This window comes from Talpa occidentalis, unplaced genomic scaffold (assembly GCF_014898055.3).
Source record: "Talpa occidentalis isolate TD23 unplaced genomic scaffold, MPIMG_talOcc4v2.1 talOcc4.4, whole genome shotgun sequence".
NCBI lineage: Eukaryota > Metazoa > Chordata > Mammalia > Eulipotyphla > Talpidae > Talpa > Talpa occidentalis.
In genome coordinates, this window is record NW_023604295.1 from 47,808,057 (window position 1) to 47,831,369 (window position 23,313).

At 34.5% G+C, this 23,313-nt stretch overlaps 1 long non-coding RNA gene across 1 annotated transcript in view; it reads left to right on the forward strand.

The window, feature by feature from the left end:
• The window catches only part of LOC129146828 (uncharacterized), a 62,134-nt gene that overhangs the window by 37,212 nt on the left and 1,609 nt on the right, over positions 1 to 23,313 (forward strand). The gene's annotated exons all lie outside the window — the stretch shown is intronic.

Below are 23,313 nucleotides of genomic sequence, written 5' to 3' on the forward strand. Positions count from 1 at the left end.
ACAGAGACACTTTTGGGGGGATGGGGGGCGGGAGGGGAGGGAGTGGGATCAGAATGGGGGGTTGCAATTGTATGGGGAATATAAAAATAAAATTTATTATTTAAAAAAAAAGTCTCTCTTTTGAGATGTGAGAGTTTAATTTGGAAAAAAAAAATGTCTTGTCATAAGAGACTGGGCAAAATTTGGAAAAACTTGCAAAAAGGATTATTTTGGCTTTTATGTAGAAAGAATATTATAGTAGGGATATTCTCTGACATTGGTGAAGGATGCCTCAGAGGGGATGTTATCTTTTCTAAGATATTCAGAGGCGTGAATACCTTTTATGAAGAAAGACTGTAGAAAGTGCTCCTCCATGAGGTCCAGATGTTCTCAAGGATCTTCTTCACTCATTCTGGTATACTAGGATTCTGTGATTAATCTTCCCAAAACACATTCACTTCTATTATGGAAACAATGCTGTAAACAATTTTAACACAATAAAAACTTTTTTAAAAAACAGAAAAGCAACCCTCAACACATTCTGTTGCATTTTTTTCATTTACGTGGTTACTGAATTTTTTTTTTTTTTGTGATGCTTGACTTTAGATACAGAAAATGCGCTCAACTCATAATGTTAATTAATAACGGCTAAAGTGGTGATAACCTGAGTCATTATGATGTGGAGAGAACACAACCCTAAGTAGACTTGATGGGCGATAAGAACAGCAATTCAACCTCAGCCACTTTTTAAATAAAAAGGTTTTTCTTTTAACCCCATACTTGCCTCTTTCCTATATTCAATCTTTACATTTATTCTCCAGTGCAATGTGAGTGATCTTTGCATATGCACAAAGAGCAGATGTTGCCTTGGACTTGCACCTCATGGTTTTAATTGCCCGGCTCCTATGGTTCCAGCATAGAATTAATAAAAATAGAATAAAAAGAAGTGAAAGAGAAAGAAAGCTGAAGTTGAAAATCAGGAATAGGGTGAACAAAGGAGGCACCCAGGATGAAAATGTAGGATGGCACTCACTCTCAAGCTCATGCAGGTCAGGGGTTAGCACCTGAGACTGAATGCTTCCTTAGATGCCATGCCCTGGCACCTAGCTTGTCTCACCTAGTCCCGGGTGCAGACTTCTGACTCATCCTTAAATAACACAAGGAAACAGATGTCACTTAGGAAAGGAATTTCCCATCACAGTTGATAGGAAAAATTATTTCTAGTTTTGTCAAAATGTAGTGGACTTAAAGAACAATTTGCTTATAAGACATGATGTTTACATAGCTTTATTTCTTCACAGAAATTCTTTGTACGGTACTTTGTCGATTGTCATGACTTTTTATATTAAATAGAATTAAATCAATAATTTTGTTGGTTAGAAATTCATATTGACTATTTCATGTGGTTGGTTCAACCTATTACTCTATGGTGTGGTGGAAAAACATGAGCTAAGGAATCTTATCTGAGTTCAGACTCAGGGTATGTCATTTAGCATGTATAGTTGCAAGGAATTACCTATATTTTTGGTTTTCTCATCTATAAAAAAATTATAATTATTATTCAGGATTGTTTTGATTATTAAATAAGATGTCATAGCTACAGTACTGCTATAAATTATTACTATCTACTACACTTAATTATTGAAGAAACTCCAAGCTAAAATTCTGAAACAGCTACAGTTGTGTAAATGTTAAGGCAGAGGTATGCTGTGTATTGTATTCTGATCAAAATTAGAGATTTCTAAACCTGCCTATCAGATTTTGGCATAATGACTGGGGTGGTGTTTGAGTTAACTATATTTTTAATGTGCTCTGCTGGTGTTTGAAGTTTACTGCTACATTTGAAAAGGTTCCCTAGTTAGCAACAACAATCCCTTATGACTTTGTCTTATAATTGTTTATCAGATTCTTTTTGGAGCACTTTTTCCTTTTCTAATATACAGTCATGATTCTGTTACTTTCCTCTGTAATTTCTTCCCACAGAAGGCCCCAGGCTAACTTGATGTGTGTGTTGCTTATATGCTCAAGGGAAACTTTTGTTCTAATGTCGTCGCATGACTCTGCCAGTTTTGCTGTGCAATTCCAGAAGAACAACTTTTTAATTAAAAAAAAGTCAACCAAGATTACTTAGTTTTTTTCCTTAAAAGGCCTCATTGTCGGTTTCCATGAAAACCCTTTTTTCTTTACCTTTGTTTCTTTAAGATATTTGAGTTCAGCATTCTCTGTGTCTACATTTGGATAAAAAAGAGATTTCCTGGCCAGCTTCTATTGTCCATGACTGCCATGGTGAAACAATCCATGCCAATAGCCCAGCCTATGAGCTGCCACTGATAAGACCCCCTCCTTTCCTTGGTCTGGCATCTTGTTCAGATACTATACAAAATCTCTGTTACTCTCTGGGGAGCAACATGATCATCATCTTGGTGGCTCACAGCCAGCATTTTACCCTGTGGAAGGGAGTCTTTGGGTACAATCCAAAATGTGCTTAGTACAGTGTTATCTAGAAGTTTTTTTTTACCCCGGTGTAGTTAAAATCTGTATTTTTTTTTTTTAATAGAGGCATGTTTTATTTATTTATTTATTTGTTTGTTTGTTTTTGTTTATACATGCACTGGGTACAGTCAGAAGCGTGGGAGGGTGAGAGAATTCACCAGAGCCAGAGCGGGGAGCAGAGCAGGCAGAAGGACCGAAGTACACTGCTGAGGGGAGCAGCGGGCGGCAGGAGAGGTCTGCGCACCATGTGGGACCCTCCTCTGGTGGCCGGGGAGCAGCCGGGGATCGAACTGGCGCTGCAGAGGCCGCGGGCAGCTTCGCAACCCAGCGCTCAACCGCTGTGCCACCAGGGAGGCCCCTAAAATCTGTATTTTTGAGCTTCAATTCTGACAGTCTCTACTGTCTTCAGGTCATTAGTTTCATCTGGATTAAATCTAGCTCATTCTAGAAAAAGAAGCTTTCAAGGAAGTTGTCAGTACTTTGGGGTTAGATGATAAAGATGAATGGAGCTTCTACCTGGATTATGGGAGAAATGCAACTTACAGATAACTTAGATTATTTTATTCCTATAATGTCAATTAAACAATAGAGTTTTAGCTGCAGAGAGATAAAGGAGTCTTAGGGGTCATTAATTCTAACATCCTCCCAGTTAAGAACCCTTTACTAAAACTACCTGCTAGGTTGTTCTCAAACTTCCAGTGATTGGAAACTCATCGTATTATATGGCAACACATTGACTTTGAAGTTCCCTATTTTTTGTTACAAATATTTCTAAATATTAATGAGCCTTTTGAATATCTAACCATTTATTTTATATATGCCCTGGAAAAGCACATACAATCAGTTTAATTTCTCTTCTCTATGACGCTCTTCAAATATTTGGTGATAGCTATATCTGTCCTTGTCTTGCCTTTTCCAATTAAAATAATCCTGATTCTTTGTCTTTTACATGTCATAACATTAAAATCCATATAATTCTTGACACTTTATAATTTACCTAGAACCTATTATTTACTAAAATACATAAATATTGTTAGACCAGAGCAGATTACAGTGAAATTATAACCTTATACAGGATATTATATTTTATAAATACCACCTCCTATAACATTCGTATTTTTAACAGTCTTATTATTCTTTTAAATCATAATAAATTTTCAGTCAACTGAAACTCCCTTTGGTTTTTGTTAGCTGATATTGTCAAGAATTTAAAAAGAATGAACAGAAAGGAAATTAGATAGTTTTATGCTTTAGTCCCAGCGTTGCTACTACTCTGTTTTTTGATCTTAGGCAAATGTCTGGTTCTTTGCTTCTTCAACTGTAAGATGGAAAGTTTGGATTAAATGCCCTCTAGGGTCCCTAACAGCACTAGTATTCTAAGAAGCCCCATGTGTTTCTCATACAATTGATTGATTTTAACTAAAATGTAAGTCTTTTCATTTATCTTAACAAATATTCACTATTGTGATGGTATTTATATGTATTATTTCTGTTAGCATTTACGTTTTAAAACTTAGATCCATAAATACACAGATACAGAAGTCATTTATTCTCTGAGAAGTTCCTATGTGTGGAGGGGAATAACGTATTTTTTACTCTAACATGGAGTAATGGGTAAACACATATAAGTGAGGGTTGAATCAGGAAAGCATACCATTACTAAGTAATATAAAATAAGGGACTAGAATGGACATAATTTTGGGTATTTGTGAAGACGTTTATGGAAGGCCTGTGCGTGTAATGGTGGTCCTCATATCTCTGTTTCTTTTTTTTTTTTTTTTTTTTTTTAATAAATTTTATTGTTATATTCCCCATACAATTGCAGCCCCCCCATTCTGACCCAATCCCTCCCCTCCCACCCCCGCCCCCTAAAAGTGTCTCTGGTTCATAGTTTTTTGTTGATTTTGATTTTCACTTTCTTGTAGTTATTCATTTTCCTGGTCCCTTATTTAAGTTTTCTAGATTCCTGCTATGAGTGAGACCATCCGGTATTTTTCTTTTTCTTTTTGGCTTATTTCGCTGAGCATGATCCCTTCCAGCGCCATCCATGTTGCTGCAAATTGCATGTGTTTATCTTTTTTGAATGCTGAGTAATATTCCATGGTATATATGTACCACATCTTCTTGATCCAGTCATCTATTTTTGGGCATTTGGGTTGTTTCCAAAGCTTAGCTATTGTAAATAGTGCTGCTATAAACATAGGGGTGCAGGTGTTCTTTGGAATTGATGTTTCTGTGTCCTTTGGGTAAATACCTAGGAGTGGAATTGCTGGATCATATGGAAGCTCTATGTTTAGTAGGTCCAGAAATCTCCATACAGCTTTCCACAGTGGTTGGACCAGTTTGCACTCCCACCAACAGTGCAGAAGAGTTCCTTTTTCTCCACACCCTCGCCAACATTTGTTGTTGCTAGTTTTTTTAATATGTGCCATTCTCACTGGTGTAAGATGGTATCTCATGGTAGTTTTGATTTGCATTTCCCTGATGACAAGTGATGTTGAACATTTTTTCATATGCCTGTTGGCCATTTGCATTTCCTCTTCAGAGAAGTTTCTTTTAAGCTCTTCTGCCCATTTTTTGACTGGATTATTTTCTTTGTTGTTGTTGAGTCTCATCAGCTCTTTGCAGATTTTTGTGATCAGTCCTTTATCATTAGTGTTGGGTGCAAAAATGTTCTCCCAGTTGGTGGGGTTTCTCTTTGTTTTTGTTATTGTTTCTTAATAGGACCAGTTAGGAAAACGAGCTGAACATAAAATGAGAAAGAATGAGGAAACACTGCAACTTGTAAAGATAAATTATATCCACATCTGTTTCATCACCTTGAACCTTGACAATGTGGGTGACCAACAGAGGAAGTTGGAATCCTCCCCACGGAACTATTGATTTAATACAGAAGACCCAGCTTTTGGAGAGACTGAGGAAGAGACATAGTGGTGGGTTGTAGGTTCAGCTGCCATCTCACACCAATAAGGAAGACAAGGATGTTAGCAGAAAATGGGCACAAGTTGTGGTGGTGACTGAATGCCACCCATACTTCACATCCCTACCTTCCAGAGCTCATTGCAGTTTTCCTTGTGTTCAACCCCAACCCAAAGCCATCCTTGGGATGAAATTCTGAGAAATGTGCTTCCAGATTAGCAAATTAACCCAATACAAAACCACAACAAAAACAACTCTATCTGATAATATTTGAAAGCCTAAAAAAATTACACATAGGCAACCTACAAAACAAATAGGAAAATGGCAATTACATACAAAATACAAAATGTAATGTTGTAATTTTGTAAAATAACATTTTTAATGTTGAGGCATATGAGGAAATTTTAATATGCTCTCTATTCAGTATATAAAAGTAATCAACAAATATAAAGGATAATATTTTAGGAAAAGTGTGACATTGAAATAATATTAGGTGACCTGTGCACTCAGTACATTCAATATGCAGGCCTGTGTATGTGTGTGTGTGTGTATGTGTGTGTGTGTGTAGATGAGTATGAGGATTTCGTTGTCTGATGACTTTATTCTGTATCAATAATTAACCTTATTTTAGGCAAGGATATTAGAAATCTTCCTTCTTTCAGAATTTCTCTCTTGATTCTTCTTTCTTTTTCTTAGTGATTCACTTTCTCCCTCTTTCACCCTTAACTTGAGTATTTCCTAACTAGGTTTCATTCCATCAAATCTCTTCATTCATAGTTCAAAATTTTTTGGTAAATTATATTACTTTACCTTGTGTTCAGTATTATTTATACTATGTAATACAGTATTTGGTCAGTTATAGTTTGTCATTATGGTTTCAGACAATAAGGTATACGTTACAAGACATCTTCATCCTGAATAGGTTCAATTATGTATAGTATTATTAGCAATACTAGTATTTTGAATACCCAAACAACATTCCATGGTCTATGAATCGTTCTAAGTGCTTTTGAGTATGCCTTCAAAAACACAGAAGCTCAAGCTATTCTATTTTCATTAAAGGTAAAGGCAAGGTTTAAAGTCATTTATCCCCAACTTAATGTGTTTTTAAGTCTTAGTTGTTCTTTACTTGCTTTCAAACAGCCCAGTCATCCAAAACAAAATAATTCCCTTTAACTCCATAAAATGATCTGGGGGTAATGTGGAAGAGAGATTAATGATTTTTTATTTAATCTACTAGAAGCAAAACACACCCTTTTACTTTTAATAAACTAACTTTTACGTCAGGTATAATCCCTGAAATCTAACCTTGATACCTTACCATCTCAGTTTATTGCTAAGTCTCTCCTTTACTAGTTATACCACATGTCACTCCTCGACTATTAGTTGTTTTTAGTATTAGTAATTCCAGGCACCCATAAATTTCTATTTGTATTGTAGCAAGATACTGAACAAGAGAATGGTATTGCTGATATGCCAAATAAGGACAGTTAAAAGGGGATTAAAAAGTTCAGGAAGTTATTAAGAGAAATTTGAGGTTGGAGGATGGTAAGAAATGAGATTTAGAGTCTGGTAACCTATTTAAGGCTTCAGGGAGGAACTCTTTGATCATATTTATGTAAATGTCAGAAAATGTTAGTATTTACCTATTCATCTATTTAAAATGGTAGGCTTTTGCTTTGCAGACAATTATTATTAAAAAAAAGACAATAAAATCAAGTCTTTTTTGACAGCCACATATATCACATAGTTTTTCCACTTTATTTTAAACCTCTATATTCTGGATAAACTTTTAGGAGAAGAGAAATTTTTTTCTGTCCAATTAAGACCACTTAAATTTCTCCTATTAATTAAACATTAAAGTTTCCCTATAGTACAGCTAATTAATCCTTGAAATATGAAAATCACCATGAAGAAAATGATTTACAGTAATAATTTACATAAAATCAAGCTTATGCTATCATCAAATAGGAGATGCATGAAAATTAAATACCAGTAGGAGGAGAGAAAGTATGTGTATTTTCATATGCCCATATTGCAGAATGACAGATAATCTACTGCTTTTATTTTTTAACTATTAATATCTGTAACTTGTATGTGCCAACTTGAAAACTTAAAAAAAAACTTGGTAGTTTTATAGATGTAATGGATTTTTCTTGAAGGAAGTTATAAATATAAAGCCAAGCTTTATATGATTCTTAAAATTGTAGACGCCTTACAAAGAATGATCACACATTAGCTTATTTTAAATTTCACAAAGTTACTCAAATATTATGGTTTATTGTGGTTTCTCAAATACCAAGGGAAAGAAGTTAGGGAATAGCGTCTACTTAGTGAGTTTCTTCACTGGTACTGAGCCTGAAATTTGAAATGAATGTTGCAGTAGGTTGCCAAGTTGCTATCCATGATGGCCATTTAGACATAAAAAATAATTTATACCTTCCTCCACCTTAAATGCTCATGTTGGAAAGAGGGAATTAACCTATCACACAACTTTTCAGGTAAAATTGAAGAGGTACATATTTCACAGAGAACAGGGAGATCAAGTCTATTTGCTTTCACTTGGTGATGGTGCCACTGGTTGCCAGGTCAGTTTCTCTCCTTGCTTACCTGTCAGCACAGATTCTTGAAAGTTGGTGATGGGATCACTAATCTGAGCTTACCAAGTGGAAGAAGATTTCTGGTTATTGCAAAGTCTAGGAAGAGTTAGCATTGCTGTTTTTGGTGTGTGCAATTTATCATCAGGAATATGACTACATATTTGACCACAGGTGTGGCAGAATGTTAACTTGAAATTTATTGGGTTAGAGTTAGAAGCTAATTGTGGAAAATAGTACTATGTACAAAACAGCAAAAATTATTTCTCACCCTCAAGTCTATCTTGGCCAGCAAGAGTACCACTTACATATTCTACTAAAGATGGACTGAATTGAGCAACATGTCATCTGTCCTTATGGAAGGTGTCAAAGGAGAGAAAAAGCATGTGTCTGAAGATTTTCTGTGAATTTAGCCACAGTCAGGTGTTTGGACCATCTTGAGATATTACTTCCTACCAGCTTGTAAAGCAGGCTCGAATTATAATTAGTCCTTATAGTTTATATATAATTGGTTCATGAGAAATCTGAGAAAATGTGGGCTTATTTTGTCCTTAGTATAGGCACAGGAGAAATACTGAATCCATTTCATCCCTGTTCCAAAGTGTGATTATAATCAGGGGAATTCAGGGGCCAACTACACAGATAAAAGGGGAAATTGAGAGAAAAGAGTAAAAGTGATAGTTGAGCTCGAACAACCTGGGATAGTCTTTTAGGTATGAGATGATGAGAACAACTAGAGCAGGAAAGATAGAGATGTGAAGAAAGTGATGCCTGTGGATCATGTGGGAAGTTAAAGGATGTTCTGTCCTTTGGTCTGGAACATTGAAAGCAAAGATGTGAACACACAAAATTAGATACTACAACTGAGGATGTGAATAGCTCTAAGTGACTTACACAGAGGATTCAAAAGGCAAATTTATTATAAGAACATGTTGTTTTCTTTAGTCCATGTCAATCCAAGGAATTTGTACTGCCTCATAAAAGGAAGTCTGTATAAGAACATAGATAGAATGCTGATTAATAAATTCTTGGAGTGCTATCATTGCTAATGCTACCTTACATTTACATGGTGCTTAATGGCTTTCAAAGAATGCTCATGTAAATAAGTTTATGTGACTTTTACAATTCCTGTGAGATATGTACAACAGGAATCATTTTACTGACCTTATAACAAGGATATTGAAATGAAATTTGGAAATGATAATTGACTTATTTGCCATCACCACAATATGCAAACAGCTATACTGACATTCACACTTCAGTTTTCTGACTTGAAATTCAAACCTCTTATTGGTGTATATGTGTGAGTATGTTTATAAGTTTTGTGAAACCTAACATCTTTGATGATATATTTATATATATATATATTTAAATGATATAATAGAGGGTATTTGTGTTTGGGTGTTATTTTGTCAGGTCTGGACAAAATTTTGGTCTAATTGATGTGATTTCTGATTTTCTCACAAGGAGATAGAAAAGAGAAGTAAAAAGGATATATAGGTAAACCTGGCAAATAGGTGAAGAAAGATTAACGTCAAGCAGGAGTATAGGACAATTTATCTTTTGCCTTCTGGAGCCTAATCCTGACATGGAATGACATTTTGGCCTTCAAAATCTATGAATTCTTAGAAAATGAAACCTCAGAATTAAGTAAACTTGTTTTAAGAATTAAAGCATTATGATATTTATAGGACTTCTGAACTAACTTTTTTTTTGCACTGTGAAACTTGATTGATTGAAGTAATGTTTCATTTTAGCATTTTAGGTGTTAGTCATTGAAAATGTGTATATACTACACTACATTGAGTTCACTGCTAAAAGTCCAAGTTTATCTTCAACCATACAATCATCCCTCTTTTCCCAATATATCCACCATCCATCCCCCTTCCCTTTTGGTAACTGCTAATTGATCTTACAGTCTAAAAGTTTACTTTTGTTTTATTTGTTCATCCATTTTCTCTATATATTGCATATTAAATCATAGGGTGGTTATCTTGTTTTAGATCTGGCTTATTTCACTAAGTATAATTCCTTCTAGGTTCATACATGTTGTTGAAAATTTTAGGATTTCATCTTTTGTATAATTGAATAACATTCCATTGTACACACATGTACTTTACCATTGGCCAATCTATGTGCACTTAGATTGTTTCCAGTTTGACTACTGTAAATAGTGCTGCAGCCAACCACAGCCAGAGGCAATGCAAGCTACTAGGTGAATGTGGCCGGCCAGTGCTCAAGATCTAGCTTTTATATTTATTCTCTGTCATTTACTCTTTCTAATGTCCACATTTTTTGTCCATATAAAAGCTATAATGGCATCTGTTCTATGGTGTGTTTGGAAAATGAAATGATTCAATGCCATATATTTTATAAGCATCAGCTTTCAGAAATATCACCCATAAGAAGATACCCTCTTGAAGCGTTTCTCTTTAAAGACATCAGAAGTCATATTTTATAAGTTCTAGAACTGAATTACATTGAGACAAGGACAGAAACTTTAGGGCAAAAAATTTGCATCATACTAACAGCTCTATTTTTTTTTTTCTTTTCCGTAGGCCTGCTATATAGATTTTCTGGGCTGGACAAGATAACAGGCACTAGTGAGGAAAGGGAGGCAGAAGCAGCAGCTGCTCTTGCAGCTGCAAAAAGTTGCTGACACAGGACTCAGTTGGGAAAGCACTGAATGGAGTGCAGTAATTTGGTTGAGAAAGGCAAAGAGACAGCAGAGCAGTACATAGTGAAGAATGACTCAGAGAGTTTTCCCTACCCAGAACTTTATTCTGCTGGAGTTTTCAGCATTTTTGTCACTGTAAATTGGAGGCTTGGAATCAGCAAGAGAGAGAAAAGAGTCTCTGATGAACCTCCAGATGGAGGTACTTTGTTTTGTTTGGTTTTGTTTGGTTTTGTTTGGAGTAGAAGTAGAGGTATCTTTGCATACTGAAAAGAGGGACAGAGAATGAGCAACTGTAGCAAAAAAGGTCAAGTTGCTACAGAGGGAGCAGCATTTCTCAGTGATCTTAAGAAATAGTTCAGGAAAATAAAAGCCACGGGACACAGAAACTTTTGAAGGTGATGGATATGTTCATTACTGTGGTTGTGGTTATGGTAACATGTGTGTATGTATATGTTCAAAATCTCCGTGTGGTGTCCATTATGTATCTCAGTGTTTCATAGATCAACCTAAATGAGGCTATTGAAAAAATAGTTTCATTCTGGCTTGTTCCTAGCATTTGCGAAAGGGATTATAATTTATTCCTTAACCTTATACAAAAAGAAAACTGATTTTTTTCAACATCTAAGCTTTCTTCAAAGCCAATAAATTTGAAGAAGAGTCTGCAGATTGCTTAAAACAGTACCTACTGTGTTATTGATTGGGGGAGGTTCAAAGAACATATTTAAGGAATTTAATGCTAAAAATACTCAATTTTTTTCTAGACATCTCTATTGAGATGCATTTTCAATACAACAGAATTTACTAATTTAGAAAAAAGTTTGATGGGTTTATCAAATGTCTACAGATATGTCATAACGGCAGAATTACAAAATAGAACATTTCCATCATTACAAAAATAACTTTACAACTCTTTGCAATCAAGACCCTTTTCCTTTCTTTCTAGATAATAATGGTGATTTCTTTTTCTAATACTATAGTTTTCCCTTTTCTAGAATATGTTATTAGAGTATCATACAATATATAGTCCTTTTTTTTTTTTACAACCATTCTGTTTCTTGTACCAGTTACTTTCTTTTTATTGTGGGATAATATTCTTTTTACTAGAGATATATGTTTATCATTTTACCAGATGACAGATGTTTGTCTTGCTTCTAGCTTCTGCTACTGTGGATAAGGGTCCTGTGAATGTTTGTATATGAAGTTAAGTCTAGATGGATGTTTTCACTTCTCTTAGGTCATTATCTAGAAATGGGATTGTTATGTCATCGGGAAATGTATGCTCTTAAGAATTGCCAAATGGTTTTCAGAGTAGATACACTCTGTATGAGTGTATCAAGTTGAGAAATCAAGTTGTTCAATTTCTTCCAGCATTTGGAATCATCAATCCTTTTAATCTGAGCCGCTATAGTAACAGTGCAGTAATATCTCATTATAGATGGTTTTTGCATATACCCAAATCACTTACCCATGCTTTAATTGCAAAAGTGGCTGGTAAGGGTAAGTTTTCCAGGTCTGTATTTGAAGGTGAACTTAAATACTAGCAGTTCCCCAAATATATTAATAGTCTATAAAATATGGTTAGCAAAAAAATATGGCAAATGTCTGTTACACCTCTTTGATGCTTGCTACTTAAATAGGATAGGAGCTGAAGGTAGAATTCCATGTTGATTATGAAAGGAATGAGAGAAAATGTAACAGATAGTAGCTACAAGTCTCAAAACAGATTTAGATTAATAGACAAAAGTAGACATAAACCCTATCTTCTGCTCTTAGAACAGATGAAATGGCACAGTTCCATAAAAAAAATAAGATCTTTGTTGATAACAATTGTTGTTTTTTGTTACCATAATTTTCTTAACCCTAATAAACTAAATAAATGTCATGTAATAATAGATGTTCAGTTAATTTTTATCAAGATATATGTCATAAAGACACATGCAAAAGAGAATAAAATTAAAGGTAACTTCTAGCTATGAAAATAATAAATTGGGAAAATCTTTATGTTATAAAAAGATTTCTCATTTTATACAATGAATTTTATATGTCCTATTTAAATAAAAATGCTTTCTCAGTCAAATGATATTTAAAATGCATTTTAATTTAAAACCACGATCTACTCATAACTTTTCTAGATATACAGTTATTCCTTATATAAAGCAATATCTACTTAATCTTATCACTACTCCTTCTGGAATATGTTACATTTGATTTCAGCATATGAATGCAAGAGAGTAAATAGTCATGAGATACTTGGGAGACTCAGAATGATTTAGTTCTAATCAAGCCAGGTGGAAAACCAGGTTGGATTTAAAGAGTAAAAAGAAAATTTAAAGGTAATTGAGAAGGTAAATAATGATAACCAAAACAGTGTGTGTGTTTACTATTCTTTGTATAAGTATTCTGTTGGAAATTTTTTGCTGAGTTACTATGGTAACCAAGAAGTCCCCTTTAAGTGAACTGAATTTGGTTTGTTTAGCTGATTGACAGTTTCTAGCTCCTAAGTCTTCAGATCCACTATGAACCATGGACACTTCTGTCCTTCTTCATGACTGAGCATGGCTAAGGGAGTAGAATCAGGCTATATTTGCTCCTTGTGATACTCATCTAACAATCAACTTTGACTTGAAGATTTCCTGTCAATCTGACTGAAATTTCCTGAAAATTATGTTGTGATTTGAGGACCTTCCTTCACAATCCTTCCTGCCCTCCCATTTTCCCACAGGTGTCAGACCTGTTTGATAGTCTGAAATCTCTCAAACTAATCCCTCAGCCCTTCCCCTTTATCCTTTATAGGCATTGTTTCCTCCAACAAATCTCTTGCTTGTCTAGTCCCAACTTGGTGCCATATCTTCTGATCTCAGAACACCTAAAATAGCATAGTTGTATAAAAAAGAAAACTCTTTAAAATTAAAAATAGGGCCTCCCCTGGTGGCGCAGCAGTTGAGCACTTGGCTGTGAAGCTGCCGTAGTCTCTGCAGTGCTGGTTTGATCCCCGGCTGCTGGCAAGGATCCCACATGGCACAGACCTCTCCTGCTGTGCCCTCTGCTCCCCTCAGCAGTGTACTTTGTCCGTCTGCCTGTTCTGCTCCCCGCTCTTGCTCTGGTGAATTCTCTCACCCACCCACCCTTCTGACTGTACCCAGTGCTTGTATAAATAAATAAATAAATCTTTAAAAAATTAGATTAAAAATAAAAACTACTGATAGATTTGTTGGTTTAATATTTTTGACTCAGTCACACCTTTGTAAAGCCTAGCATTTAGGACTACCAAGGCCAGAATCGATGTAATACTGTCTCATCTTGTTTATCATCAACCTTGACATCATAAATAGGAGGAAATAACCAATATACATGTCCTCACCAGCCTTGCAAGTTCATAAATAGGGTCAAATGTCATATCCCCTTCCAGCAGTACAAAGATAAGTGATTCAGTTTATGATAATTAGCACCTTGTTTATTATGGGCAATGTTTTTTAAGATTTATTTATTTATGCATACAAGAGCTGGGGTACAGGCCAGAGGTGTGGGGGGTGAGAGGATTCACCAGAGAGAGTGGGCACAGAACAGGCAAATTGACTGAAATACACTGCTGAGTGGAGCAGTGGGCAAGTCAGGAGAGGTCTGCTGTGCCATGTGGGTTGCTCCCTGGCCGGCCGGGGATTGAGCTCATGCTGCAGAGGCTATGGACAGCTTTATAGGTGTGTCTTAACCCCCTCAGCCACCAGGGAAGCCCTAATTATGGACAATTTTTATAAGGTATTTAAGTGAACTAGACTTTTTCGAGAGAATGGAGTAAGCATGTAGTATCCAGCATGTTGAATTAATACTGTATTGCATATTTGAATTTTCTAAGAGAGCATATCGTAGAAATTCTCATCATCAAAAAAATTTTAGCTATGTAAAGTGACAGATGTTAATTAGACTTATCATGGTGATCATTTTGCAATGATATTTAAATGCCAACAACAAACACACAAAAAGAAAAATATTACTAGAATAAAATGCACAGTTGTAAATCAATTTTAAAATGGCTTTTAGAGTTGTGTAAAAAATTAGTAACAAAAAATAGCACAAAAAAAGTTGGATTTCACATGTTCGACTGTATCCAGGTCATAATAGCCTTTAAATTCATAACTGATGAGTGAATCGAGGCAATGTAATCACTCAAATATGAAAGGAGAAATAGTTTGACTAGTCTTAATTTGTCTAGAAATTACTAGATAACTAGAAATTAAAATTTTCCTTATACTGAATATCAAACTTCCTGTTTAAAGACAAATGTGTGAGAGCTATGAGTCATAGAAGTTCCAAGTTTCAAATTTTGCAGTCTTCTGTCTTCAAGTGTTGGAAACCGTCCTTAAACCTTTGCTCTCATGACTGTTAAGCAAGCGGGGCTGTTTGAGACTGTCAGCAGAGGCAGCGTCGGGCTGACTTTTAGACAGACATCAGCAGTCTTGGCCCCATCCACACAGACTGACACTGGATTTTTGAGATGAACCACAGGCCAGCAATGTTCACTGTAACACCAGTTGCTAGTTTTCACTTTATTCCTGTAAAGGTGACTAAAGATAAATAGGACTGTAAAATCCATTCAGTGAAAAGAAAGAAAGGTATTGCAAAATCTGTGGATGAAGGGAAGATGGGAGATCCTTTCAAAGATGAATTTGTTATAAGAATCAAATTTATGGGTGAAGTTGGTAAAAGCCCACAAGGGGAATATGCAGTAAGAACATTGATAATAAACTCATTAGAAATGTCTCCAAAGAATGTACGAGTAGCAATTCAAATTCTAAGAATGCATAGGTATGATATTTGCTTCAGATGGGAGGGCAATATGTAGGGCATTTGGAGAAATACCAAGGGAAATTAGAAGACAGCTACTGGAAGGAAATTGCTGTAGGTAAACCAGAGATTGAGACTATGCACATATAGTCTTGAGATTAAAAGTTATCAATGCAGTCTATTATATCTTGCATGATACAGTCTCTGTAAAACAATTTCCTCTATCCCAGTACCTAAATCAGGGTTTTTAGCCAGGGGACGGATAACCTGTGCCAGCCCCACTTGTTTGTGGAATGTTCCAGATGCAAGCATCCACACTAACCTTTCTTTTTACTGATGAAATTGCCAATTGCATCGAGGAATATGGAACTGGAGGGGAAAAAAGCATATAACTAATACTGGGATATGTTTCTTTTTATTTTTCTAGTCTGTACATTTGTAATGAACAAGTCTATAAAATAGAAAAGAACTCTTCAAATATAGGGAAAAACCTCAATCTTCTCAGTTTTGTCATTGCTCTTAAGTATCTGCATAGTTTAACCTACGTTCACCTTTTATTCTTCATCTATTTTTCTTCCTTTTGTGCCTATCTGTTCAAATCTGTTTTTTAATATTTCTTTAGAGTTCATATTCCATACCTCTAACCATTCTTATCTTTCTGACTTGCTTGTATTTTTAGCTAGTGACGATGAGTTTGGTGAGTGTTGAGGAGAAAAGGTAATAAACAGATTAACTTGAGTGGTTATCCTTCACACATGACTAGTGCAGGCTCTTGTATTGTGCTTTCATTTTTATCTGAGAAATAAGACACTTATGATTAAATTATTAGATGATGTTTAAAATGTCTTAACAGACTTTGTAAATGTATGCACATATTTAAGAATGTTTATCATAGACCTGAAAAGGGAAAGTTTTCTTATTTTCTGAATATGTTCATGCCACAGTGAGATCTCTGGGTCAGGCAGAATGTTAAAATCCTGAGTGTTGCTCAGATCAGGGCTTTCATATGAAATTTCAGTTTATAGTTGAGCTGTTAAGTCTCAGATTTGTTTCATTTGGTGACACTTAGGTAGTTTCTCAAATAGAACCATTCAAAATCATTTTCTTATATGAGATAGATTCATATTTATAGGGCTATATTAATTCACGTATGAATATATAATGAATATATTGATTTAATTTTAATACTTTTGAAAATTTAGAATTTCTCTTGATTTTTTTCTAAGATATAAATAACAATAAGGTAGTCTGTTCTCCCCACCATTGTGTGTGAATTTATATATGTGTGTGTATGTGTATATATTATACATGTGTACCTTTTGGGGGGATAGTTATCAGCTTCTGAAATGAGCCGCTAACTTCAATAGTGACAATATCTCACTTAAAATCTGTTTATCTAACCTTTCCATTTTGAGAGACTGTAATCACTCTTCACCTATATACATTTTTTTCCCCCTGAAACTAGCTCCTACTGGCAGGTCCTTGCATTTTAGAATTCTGGTCTCTGCTAGTGCCTTTGTTAGTAATGTAAACATGTCAACAACTTTACTATTGCGACATCTGAGTCAGGAATATTGCTCTGACAAGAAGAGAAAGGTGAGTTAAAACTAACAAGGATAGTAAAACAGTGTTACCTCAGTAAAAATAAAACCAGAGCATCACTCTATTTGTGAGAGTTGGGATAAAGTTGATGATAGTATTGACTAAAAAGTAATGTCATATAGCTAAATAAACTTACTATAAACAATGATTAATCACCCTTGATTAACTTATAGGGTAACTTATGGAATTTGGAATAGATAATTTTTCCAGAAAATAACACAAGTATAACATAAACTTTACAAACCTTAAGCAGAGAGCTCAACTAATTACTTCACCACATCCCAGGAAACTCTCCTCCTTCATTCGGATTTATATTTGCATTGCATTCTAACAACTCTCTTGACCTTCTCTACATTCTTTCCTATTTTTCTCCCTCAGTATTACCCTAAGTAAATCTTTGAATACTTTATCACATCTTGGCATCTTCTTGTAAACCACACTGATAAAGAAATGTTTGGTAGTTTAAGAGTTGATCTAAGTCTGAGGCATGGAGGATGTGCTAAGTGAAACAAGTTGGGAGTAGAATAATGGAAACAAGAAATATATATTCTGCAAGGCTTAAAGAAAAAAAAGTATAAGGGATCCTTTGGTATTTTCTTTTCACCCAGACTAAAGAGTTAGAAAATAAATGTGAACAGAGGGACACATAAGGAAATGAGTATGAACTTGATGGGTATGTGTCCATTGTATTATTGGCCAGGAAATAAGCAATGTAGTAGATACATAGAGAGAAGGTAAAGCAGAAAATGTCATAATTTTAAGGTGTGTATGGGGATGAAGAATTAAAAAGAAACATAACAGACTACATATGGAATTTAGGTATAGTGCAGAATTTCACAAAGAAGTTTTACAGTTTTAGGATTGAATCTTAAACAGAGAATATAACTCACATCCTAAGAAAAAAATCATAATCAGTATGTTTTCTTTTATTGGGTGGGGATTTATAGTCATATCCTGCTGGTCATTTGGAAAAAAAAATTATTCAGATAAGACAAAAAGTAATTAATCAAAAGCACTCTTTACCAGGAAGTATAAAAAAAAATTGTAATAGGGCCTCCCTGGTGGCACAGCGGTTGAGCACTGGGTTGCAAAGCTGCCCGCAGCTTCTGCAGTGCTGGTTCCATCCCCGGGTGCTCCCCTGCCACCAGAGGAGGGTCCCACATGGCGCACAGACCTCTCCTGCCTCCTGCTGCTCTCCTCAGCAGTGTACTTAGGTCCTTCTGCCTGCTCTGCTCCCCGCTCTGGCTCTGGTGAATTCTCTCACCATCCGCGCTTCTGACTGTGCCTAGTGCTTGTATAAATGAATAAATAAATAAATCTTTTAAAAAAATTGTAATATAAGAAATGGTATTTGTGTGTTCCCAGTGTTACAGTTTTTACTGTGTGTGAGGTTTGGCCAAGAAGAGAGCCTGCAGTTTCTTTTGACAAGCAGTTTTATTTTCCAAACATTCTTTATTACTGCCAAATAGAACTTTAATGTTCCAATGTCCCTATGCCTTCCAACTTCATACTCATTGATAGCTTAGGAAACAGGCCTAAGGTTACAAATAAAAAGTTTCAGTGAAGCAAAATTTCCAGAGAGTTATTGACCACACATTATTTTCTTGGAGTCACCTCCCAAATCTATGTTTCTTGGGAATCCATAAGCATAAGAATCAAATCAGACCTGCTCCAATTTTTTTATGTTTTCTTGTTCCCCTGTCAAATTCTGAAATGCTAATCTGCACTTATTTCATTTGAAAGCTACTACCTCTACTTTACAGATTTGTCATTAAGAACTGCCACAATGCCAATGAAAATCAAAACTTACCTCTTCCTTAAATACTGCACTTTTATTCAGTTTTAAATTTTCTAAATGTGACTAAGGTTCTCAACTCTATGAAAGAACATAATATCTCCATAGCAGGATCTCTGTTAATGCCACTGTAACAACTTAACATTGTTAAAAAATAAAATAAAAAAAAAAGCAAAGATGTATGGTCGGCAAGTCATTATTGAATATAAAACAGAATCCTCAGAAAACATTTCAATTACATTAAATATCAATAGACTAAAATTTTTAATAAAAAAGAGAGTATTAGAATTAATAACAAGCAAGACTTAAATATATTCTGTCTTCATAAATTGCACTTTAAGAATGAGAACACAGATTGCAGGAAAATATATATACCATAGAGAATAACCATTAAGATAACTAGAGTAACTATATCTTAAAATAAGGCGAAGTTGACTTTAGGACAAGAAATATTGATAGATAATAAAGAAAATCTGATAAAAGTGTAAAAGGATAAGCTCATTAAGAAGACTTAAATCATTAAAATGTTTATGTTCCCAATTACAGAGCTTCAAAATAAACCAAATCTGAGAGGTTTGAAAGGAAAACATACAAAATAATTGAGTACCTCTACCTTCCACTCTCAGTAATTAAGAGAAGTATATTGAAAATCATTATATAGAAAATTTGAAAAAATTCACCACTTAAATTTAAATTAGTTGATATTTTTATAACATTACTGTCAGCAATTATATATTTTTTATTTAAGGAGCTATGGCTTATGTAGATAGATTGTATGCTGTGTCATAAAGTCTTAAGAAACTACAAAAAACTGACATGTTTTACCATTCATTCTCTGACCACAATTAAAGAAGAATTTAATAAAATAGGTAGAAAATCAATCAATATTTGTAAAATAAATAATATACTTCTAAAACAACTTATGGGTCAAAAATTACAAGGGAAAATGAAAAAAGTTTTCTGATAATGAAAATACAGTCTGTGAAATTTGTGAGATGCAGCTAACAAAGTGTTTAAAAGGAGTCATTACTTTAAGTATTATAATACATTTTCTAATGTATCATTTTTCTAAATGAAAGACCTAAATCAGTCATCACAATTCTACTTAAGTTATACAATAAAGAGTAGAGTAAACAAAAATTCAGTGAGAAGAACTGATCAAGAGCAGAAATCAATTAAACAAAAAACAGAAAAATATATAAAACCTAAAGTTTGTTCTATGAAGTCAATAAAATGAGCCTCTGGGGGGCCTCCCCCGGTGGTGCAGCCATTGAGCGCGCTGGGCTGCAAGGCTGCCCGCAGCCTCTGCAGCGCAGGTTCGTTCCCTGGCCGCCGGGGAGGGTCCCACAAAAAAAAAAAAAAAAAAATGAGCCTCTGGGCAGTCTGATCCAGGAAAGAAGTTTGAAGACACAAATTACTAACATTATAAGTGACAGTATATTACTAGAGATATTACAGAGACAAAACAGTATAAAAGAAATAGTATAAACAACATTATGACCAAAAAATTTTGATCTAGATGAAATGAAACTTCCTTGAAGAACTTAAGAATAAATGTGGCCCAAGAAAATGTTGAAAAAAATCTGCATAGTCCTACATCTATAAAGAAACTGAATTCATAGTTAAAATGCATACCCCAATAATAACTTCTAGGAGATATTGCTTTGGTGGTTAATTCTGTCTGTTAGTTAAAGCAATAAAAACAATCATACAAAAACTTGCAGAAACAGAAGGGGAGGCATAATTCCCCAACTCACATCTTGAGAGCTGTATTATACTGATACAAAAGCATCACAATAAAAGAACACTATAGATATATATCCCCCATGAACTCAGGTGTGAAAATCCACAGCAAAATTTTAGTAAACTATGTCAAACAATACATAAAATGGGTTAACCTAACGCATGATTGCATAAATAGAAAAATACTGCTGGGGCTTGACATATTCACATCAAGATGGTATATGCAAGATTAGTTTAGCTATATCAGTTGTATTTTACATTCTTGCTAAAACTTGTATATACAATAAATTTTCAAAATAAACTTCATTTACAATCATACTAAAAAAACCTAATACACAAGCATAACTTAGAAATTCTTTACATGACCTGTGCACTGATGATGCATGTCAAGATAAATAAAAAAGATACAAGCTTCTAAGCCATTACACAAAAACATGATCTATAAAAGAAAAAAATGAACTTGATCAAAGTGAAAAAAATGCTATTTTAAAGGCAATTATGAAAATAAAAAGGTAAAACTGTGAAATAAAACAAAATATTCACAAATCTTTTTTATCACAAAGGGCTTGATTCAAGAAGCCTCTCTGGACAGGGTGCTAACCCATGTATGGCACAGCATACTTCCTGTCTTGCCCACTGCTCCCCTAGTGGTGTATTTCGGTAAATCCACCTGTTCTGCTCCCCATTCTGTCTCTGGTGAATACTTTCACCCTCCTTTACCCTCACACTTCTGGTCTACACATCAGTTCTAATATGTAAAAAAAAAAAAAAGCCACCAAAAAACCAGCAAAGCAAAGGGCTTGAATCAGAAACACATAAAGAATATATACTTCAACTCAACAAAATGATAAACAATGCCATCAAAATAGGCAGCTGATTTAAGCAGACATTTCACAATAGAAGATAACATCAGTGGCATAGGCACATGATAAGGTATTCCAGTCATTAGCCATATGCAAAGGCAGAGACAGCTATTCATTTCCAGTCAGCTATTAGGTCATTCCAGACTAGGCTACAGTCAAAAGAACTGACAATACCAAGTGGCAAGAAAAAGTGAAAAAATTGGAACTTTTATCACTTCTTAGTGAGTATGCAAAATGTTAGAACCCCAGTGGAAAAAACATGGAGTTCTAACATATAGCATGGTAGTATCTTAGGAACTTAAATATAAACCTCCCATGTGACCCAGAAATCCTACTCCTACATATTTACCGAACAGAAATGAAAGCAATATTCACACAAACATTTCTATCCAAATCTTCATAGCTGAAGTATTTACGGTAGCACAAAACTACAATTACTTCAGGAGTAAATATTTCTAATACATCTCTCTATAATAATATATCCAGAATGTTAAGAACTCCTATAAAAATGATGACAAAAGAGAACCCAATAAAAATGGCCAAAAGAATTAAACAAACATTGCAAAAGTAATTACTTTAATGACCAGAAAGCACATGAAATAGTTTCAAGCTAATTAGTCAACAGGGAAAATGCACATTGAAACTACAAGATGCAATTTCATACTCAGTAAAATAACTAAAAATCAAGCAACAAATAATAAGAAAAAACAAAACCCATAACAGTAAATGTTGACAAGTAAAGAACTGGAATCCGTATATATCCGTATATATTGCTGTGGAATGCATATCTCTCAAATATCTAGTAATTTCACTTCATTTCTAAGTAAACAATATGAAATAAAAACACATAGTCATAAAAGACATGTATATAATGTTTTTATTATGCATCTTTATTCATAGGTGATCCAAAATTTCAACAACCAATGTTTCTAATAGAAGAATGGATAAACAGCGTAGAATATAGTCACGTATTTTCTTTGTTGTTGAGTCTCATCAGCTCTTTGCAGATTTTTGTGATCAGTCCTTTATCATTAGTGTTGTGTGCAAAAATGTTCTCCCAGTTGGTGGGGTTTCTCTTTGTTTTTGTTATTGTCTCTTTTGCTGTGCAGAAGCTCTTTAATTTGATGTAGTCACAGCTGTTTAGCAGCACTGTTTACAATAGCTAAGCTTTGGAAACAACCCAAATGCCCAAAAATAGATGACTGGATCAAGAAGATGTGGTACATATACACCATGGAATATTACTCAGCATTCAAAAAAGATAAACACATGCAATTTGCAGCAACATGGATGGTGCTGGAAGGGATCATGCTCAGTGAAATAAGCCAGAAAGAAAAAGAAAAATACCGGATGGTCTCACTCATAGCAGGAATCTAGAAAACTTAAATAAGGGACCAGGAAAATGAATAACTATAAGAAAGTGAAAATCAAAATCAACAAAAAACTATGAACCAGAGACACTCTATGGGGGGTAAGGGGGGAGGGGAGGGACTGGGGTCAAAATAAGGGGGTTGCAATTGTATGGGGAATATAAAAATAAAATTTATTTTAAAAAGTAAAATAAAATTATAATAATAAAAAAAGAATATAGTCACGTATTGGGGTACTACCAAAGAGAAAACTGAAACTAAAACTACAGATATATGCAACAATATGGATGAATTGGAAAATTATTATATTGAGGTAGGAAAATCCCAAAACAAAATAATACATATGTATTCTATTTATAAAAAGTTTAATAAAAAGCCAATCTAATCTTTGATGATAGAAATCAGAATGACACATACCTGTGAAATGTAAGGATTGAAAGCAAGTGTTAGTAGGGAATTGCCTTGGGATATGGGAAAATATTTTGTCTCAGTG